The sequence below is a fragment of the Schistocerca americana genome, chromosome X, assembly GCF_021461395.2.
Source record: "Schistocerca americana isolate TAMUIC-IGC-003095 chromosome X, iqSchAmer2.1, whole genome shotgun sequence".
Classification (NCBI taxonomy): domain Eukaryota; kingdom Metazoa; phylum Arthropoda; class Insecta; order Orthoptera; family Acrididae; genus Schistocerca; species Schistocerca americana.
This window is the reverse complement of record NC_060130.1, coordinates 316,663,624-316,670,629: the sequence shown is the minus strand read 5'-3', so window position 1 is coordinate 316,670,629 and position 7,006 is coordinate 316,663,624. Positions and strand designations below refer to the sequence as shown.

Below are 7,006 nucleotides of genomic sequence, written 5' to 3'. Positions count from 1 at the left end.
TGTTTCCTCTGATTCTGTCAATATTAATTTTATTTAAGTAAGCATCTTTCCATTATGAGTTAGAAATGTTTGCTGTAAATACACTGCCGGAAAAAAAAAATCCACAACACCAAAAAATAATTAATGCAATGTACTGAAATTTCAGAAATACATTTGTCAAGGTAACGCGTTTAAGCGATTAACATTGCAAGATCACAGGTTAATGTAAGCCCGAGATAAGTCATTGCAGATGTGATATGCTGGTACATTAATAACTGGCGTAACAGCTAGAATGTTGAATGCAAGCATGCAAATCTACATGAATTTGTGTTGAACAGGTGCCAGATATGAGTTTGTGGGACAGAGTTCCACTGAGGCAGAACCAGCTTTCATCAGAAAACGCAGCATACCTCCACCTTGTTTTCCAATGATTTTACACTTGACACCACTGAAGTCGCAAATGGTGATGGCTTAGGGTCAGTGGAATGAACACTGCAGGGCTTCTGGCTGGGAACTGTCCTTGAAATAACCAATTTGGAAGAGTTTGTTGTGTACGTTGCTGGAACATTAAACTCGGACCTTCCTTTTTCGCTTTTTCCATATATACTGTTTTGTTCCCATGATATTTGTTTGTGGTTCTACTGAAACTATGCTAACTCTTAACTTTGTTGTCATCTACTTTTACATGATGGAAACACTCTTGATGTTCATTTATGTACCGGTGTCAGTGGTATTTTTATAATACCTGGGTATCCAAGGGAAAGCAACAGGAAAAACAGACAGTTTAACACATTGACTGATATGTGACTGCCAGCAGCGACAGATGAACTGAGTGTCCGATACCATATGCCTGACCTGGTGGCGAAATATGTATCACGCAGCATGCGGCAGTCAACATGTTAAAAAGTTCCCTATGCTCTCCAATTCAGCTGGATGCGTCTAGCGTTTGGTGAACAAGCAACCAGCCAATCAGAAGGGTCATGGTGGCTGATCAATAATAGAACAGCGTCCAGAAATGGAGGGGGGGGGGGGGGGGTGTAGGGACGAGTACAGAGAGAGAGAGAAAATGGGAGGGGGGGGGGGGGTTGGGGGTGGAATAAGAATATCTTGCTATGCTGGGAGCTGAGACCAGAGCAGGTCAATGCCTCTTAACTAATGCTCTAGGCACATCCCCGTGGCAAGCATGTGGTTAGGCCCCCACTTATTTCAATGACTGCTGTGATGCTGCATGGGAAAGTTTTGTATGTCAGCATCTCTAACTAGAATAAATCACTTAGTTTTAGATGGTTGGATCTTGCACATGGGCTATGAGAGGTAGTACCGGAATACTGGCTGTAAATTTGAGTGTAAAGAAAAAAAATTGAATTAACAATAAAATAATCCTAGTACCTCCTAGACTGGTGGTGGCTTGCATATTCATTTTCTTGGTTTCATACTCTACTCATACACAGGTACATGAATACAATACAACCTGACTACGCAAAGTGAGAATCTGGAAAAGAGGTTAGCATTATGCGGTGTTGTTCTTTAGGGGAACAAAGATAGGTTTATTCATTTATTTATGGAAAATCAAAAGTAGAATCCTAAGCATAACCTTTATAGTGCAAGTTGTTCTCCTTCACAAAAGAAAAACAAATTCAGAATTTTTATACCAAGGGCATACTGAAATGAACTACTGTCACTGCAGACAAATTCTTGGGCTGGTTGTGCATAGGATAATGTTTGTGTGCAGATGTTGACAAGTATAGATCACTGTAGAGCTGCTAACACTTGGTTCTTTGTCTTATACATCCTTCTCCAGCAGTTCTAAGGTCAGAGAGAACTGGGTGGCAATATTATTATTGTGCCAATTTTAGACCACAAATTTTTTTTTTTTACTTCGTATATTACAACTATGTTTGAGCTTTTTTTCATTTAAATCTACAGTTTCACTCAAATTAATAATGTACATATTTCATTTCTATTAGCAATTGCACAGGGGAGTGAGGGTTTTTTTTATTTTTACTCTTCATTGTTTATCTACTCCCTGCCTTTCCTGTATGCCCACAATCTTATAGCACCCATTCCAAATGCAGTTTCAAGTGCTAAGGAAGAAACAGCTCATCATTAGGAAGCGAACACAAGATAACATCAGTTAAGGTAGGAATGAGATTTTGGCTTTCTCCAAATGACCCATTGTGACATTAGCCTTTAGTGATTTAGGGAAACAGTGAGAACCTAAATGGGCAGGTGACAACTTATACCTTGTTTCTCTTGAATGTAATTCCAGTGCCTTAATTACCAGGCCAATTTACTCCGTTCACACAGAGCCAAAGCGTGAGCTCATTTCTATGAAAATTCATTGAAGTCTCCTCCAATTACCAAGATTTTTTTTAAGGTTTCCATAAATCATTTCAGGCAGCTTACAGAGTGGATCAATGTGATTAGGATAGAGGCATCTCCTTTGGTCTATTATTATTATTATTATTATTATTATTATGTATGCAGTTGTGTGTCTAATAGGGAAATATATCCAACAAATAACTGATGATGTTGGGTCACAGTATTATGTTTGAAGCACTGACTATTGAAGAATGCATAAGGTTCTTCAAATTAAAGTTATTTAAAACACCACAGTGAACTTTTAATTAAGGAACTATTCATTGCACAATAATTTTGCAGCATGAAATATTTATAAATCAGTTCCTGTCTATCTTCAAGAATAACTACAAATTAAACTGTTCACATATTAATCTTGTCATTGAACATCAGATTTTTAAATGATATTGTGGACAATCGACATATGGTCATATCCAACAGAATGTGATGCAAATATAGGTTATTTCCTTTGCATGCGAGGACTGGTAACGATTCTGCAATGACCATATAAAGTATTTTATAAATCAGTTATTTCCTTACATTCAGTGCTCGTGGTGTTCTACTCACCAGCATATTCTTGCCACTTCCACAAATTTCACATTCCTTTCAGTGAAATCGAACAATGGGCAGTCCAGGATGGAATAATGACAATGTTATGGAAAGGACACACACACACACACACACACACACACACACACACACACCCTCTCTGTAATCATTTTAGTTTTATTTGCTTTCATGAACTGACTGAGGTCAACCTCTTTAATTGCAGAGGAAACACCAGCATTCAAAATACTTCTAATTTACATTACTACTCTCCTAGGAATCTTATCAGCAGAATTCTTAAAGTTCTCCTAATTTGACAGATTCAGTAAAGTGAAACCCACACAATGCATACTTGGTTGAAGCAAGAAACAAAAGTTTTGAACATCCAGAAGTACACATGTTTGGTTCTGCACTATGCTCACACAAGTCGATTTGGCCTGCAAATAAGAAGGAAGGAAGGAAGGAAGGAAGACAGACCAGCTTTTAATATCTCATCGAGATTGTGCTCACTAGGGATGGAACACAAGCTTGGGCTGCGGAAGGAAATCTACTGTATCATTTTCAAAAGAACCAATTCGGTATTTCTCTTAATGAAAGTGATTTTTACTGCCAGCCTCTCTAAAGTCCTGTGTCTTACCACTGGGCCAGCTCGCTCACTACATACATGTAAGGTCTTGTGAAGAGTGAATGATGTACAATTTACAACATAAAAACTTACATTTTCAATTGTAATGTATTTTTAGTGGTAGGGTTCAACTCACTATGAAAGATTTAATTTTATGCATGAATTTTCTGTCTGTTAATGAGTCAAAAACTGACTGGAACATTACGATTTAAACAACATAATGAATCTACACACTATACAGAACTAAATGTAGCCAAGCCTCTGCCTGCCTTCCATTCTTATTACATAATAAACAGCAAACCAAATGTCACATACTACTGCACATGACTCTCTTCATATTTTTATATCTAAGTGTAAATATTTGCCAGATACAAAAACTTAAAATATTATTGCTTTGCTGCAGCGTAACACAGAAACTACTATTCAAATAAAACAAACTTTAATAGCTTCTGTAATTAGAATCACTATGTATTTCAACCTAATTTTTTACATTTGTTACAAAATAGTATTTCAGTTTCTTGAAGGAACATTACATCTTGAGTACGTTACAGCAAAATATTCACAATACCATACTGCCTCTCAACAGCACTTTCAATTGCTACAGTAACCTCAGATGACCTGAAGCGAAGCATGAAGCAAAGTGGCAGTTTTGTAGCTGACGTAGTTTACTGAATATTCATTCCTTGCCATTAACAAGATTTTTTTCATGTCAGTGTTCACTGAAGTTCACTCCAGATGCTTCACTGTAAAAAGACAAATCTTTCTATACAATTGTACAACTGCCCATAGTATACAAAAGAACAGAGTAGGAAAAAATTTATTCTTTAAGAAAATGCTTTGAATTCCATCCATCTCTCAGTAAATTGTTAACACTTTTGGTGAAGGCTAAGTTAAATTAAAAGTAAACAATAATTTTGTTAGAGATATTTCTGTTTTACACATGATATGGAGAAATGAAATAATCCAACAACACTGTTCCTGTATGATGAAGTAATGTTAAGAAAGATAACTGGGTCCAAGGTTGTCAGCAAGAATTAAAAACAGCAATTCTACATAATGAAGGTAGTGGTACAGCATGCTCTATACAATTAATATGAAATTATTATTCATCAAAGCTGGGAAACCCTTCAAAAAAAATTTAAAAAATCTAAAAATCTGGAACTTCAGAATACTACTTATTATCCAATAGAAACTAATAATTATGAAAACAAAGAGTTACATCTAGTTTACCTCATGCTCTCATAAAATTCTATAACTACACGAGTACTTTTTCTAGATGCGCTGAAACTATAGTATTTGAAGAGGACATGCTACACACACAATTACTACATAAAAGCCAATCCTTTCTCCAAGCCAAAACCATACATATACAGAGATAATCTGACTGGTACCCTTAGTGGGGAAAAAATGGACAAGTGTGAATAGGACTCACACAATGATGATTCCGTGCAAACGTAATTATGTATATGGACGACAACGACAGCTGTGTGTGACCAATGGCCTGATGCAAGTAGTTCTATTGTGGACCACTTTGGCAACATTTACGTCCCCAGTCTATCCCAGTTATTCCACTGGTGAAAGAGGACCTTTAGTTTAATGTGGAATCCGAACCACAGGTTGTTTTGATTGAGAGGTGAAGGCAATGTTAGAATGGAGACAGAAAAATCCATAGTTCAACCGAGATTCGATTCCACGACCTCTTGTTTTCTAGGCAGACACTTTACTGCTACACCACAATGCTCAATATGTCTATAAATAACTACTCTATAGAGCAGTATAGAATAGAGCTTGCAACTGTCACAATATGTGACATTTATGGCCATATCTTATGCCTGCATTGACTTAAAAGCTTCAGTTACTTACAGTGCTAAGGGACCGTAGACTTAGCAGCTGATATAAATTTCAACATGATATCTCAAACTGTTCCTCAGAAAATGGGGTCTTGACAGACAGAGGAAGTGTTCCTACAAGGATTCTGTTTTTACTGAATGAGATATGGAACCCAAAAAACCTAACAAGTTATTCTATTATTAACTTACGTATCACAATGTGTGATATGATCCTTATGTGTGCCACCCGGAATTCTAAAACACTAACCCCTCAATAATCAGAGGAATTTAAAATTTTTGTTATATAATTTATTTTGCAAAGATACTGTAGAATACATGATGGACAGCACCTTTTCTCAGCTTTCATCACTCTTTGTAACCAATTTGTGAAAGTACTGAGGAAAAATTTACTGTTGTTGTGCTTCTATATATAAACATCAATATTTCTTAGCTTACTTTCACAATTCCTATGAAACATACAAGACTGAAGTGGCAAAATTGTTGCATAGCATTCCTTAAACATTGATTCTTTGAATTTACCCAACAGCTGACACTTCCACCATGTAAGTTTAACCAACAGCATTTTGCAGGAACAATACTGCTTTTAAAGAGAGCTGTAAATCAGCATACCGAGTAAAAGAAACATGTGATTCTTCATTTCCTTAAATCATCCAATGATGACACTTTCCTGTAAATAACGCTCCCATCAAACAATATGATATTTTGTGTGTATTTAGATGATTAGCAGTTCTATTACATTATCTTGGGCCACAACTGATTTGACTTTTGCTTCAGCTGAATGTCTGCTGTTCAGTACACTGTACTAGTTTCCTAGATTCCATTGGCCAAAAACTGTATGAACTGATAGCATATCTGAGAACATATTAACTATGAGTATTTCAATTAACAATTGACAGTCCAGTAACGTAAAATGATTATTGAGAAATGAAGAAGATGGTATACACCTGTCCACCTGGAATACTTTTCTGAAGGATACTGCGTGTGAGAAAAGTGAGCTGTGTTCCACACTAAGTTTTTCTTGAGCCAGTGCTTAATTTTTTTTGAGAGATACTTCCTATCCTTCAGGCTTAAACAACAATCTACAAAGCAATCTCAAATCTTATAAAGCATTGCACATGCAAAACTCAGCTTGCCCTTCTCTCATGATATCCTGCAAACTATGGATGAAGGGCAACAGGTAAGAGTCCATATTCCTAGATTTTTGTAAAGCATTTGACATGGTGTCACACTCCCAACTGTTAACAAAGGTACAAGCTTACAGAATGGGTTCCCAGAAATGCAAGTGGCTCAAAGACTTCTTAAGTAAAAGAACCCAGAACATTGTCCTCAAACGCAAGTGTTCATCAGACGCAAGGGTATCGTCACGAGTGCCCCAAGGAACTGTGACAGGAACGCTCTTATTTTCTATATACACTCCTGGAAATTGAAATAAGAACACCGTGAATTCATTGTCCCAGGAAGGGGAAACTTTATTGACACATTCCTGCGGTCAGATACATCACATGATCACACTGACAGAACCACAGGCACATAGACACAGGCAACAGAGCATGCACAATGTCGGCACTAGTACAGTGTATATCCACCTTTCGCAGCAATGCAGGCTGCTATTCTCCCATGGAGACGATCGTAGAGATGCTGGATGTAG

General features: G+C 37.0%; 1 long non-coding RNA gene across 1 annotated transcript in view; it reads right to left on the bottom strand.

Moving 5' to 3' along the window:
• Nucleotides 1-3,946: 3,946 nt before the first annotated feature.
• Nucleotides 3,947-7,006, bottom strand: part of LOC124555458 — an 84,101-nt gene continuing 81,041 nt past the window's right edge. Inside the window, exon 5 of the long non-coding RNA XR_006968556.1 lies at nt 3,947-4,251. This is a non-coding gene — a long non-coding RNA (uncharacterized LOC124555458). The remainder of the gene's footprint in view (nt 4,252-7,006) is intronic.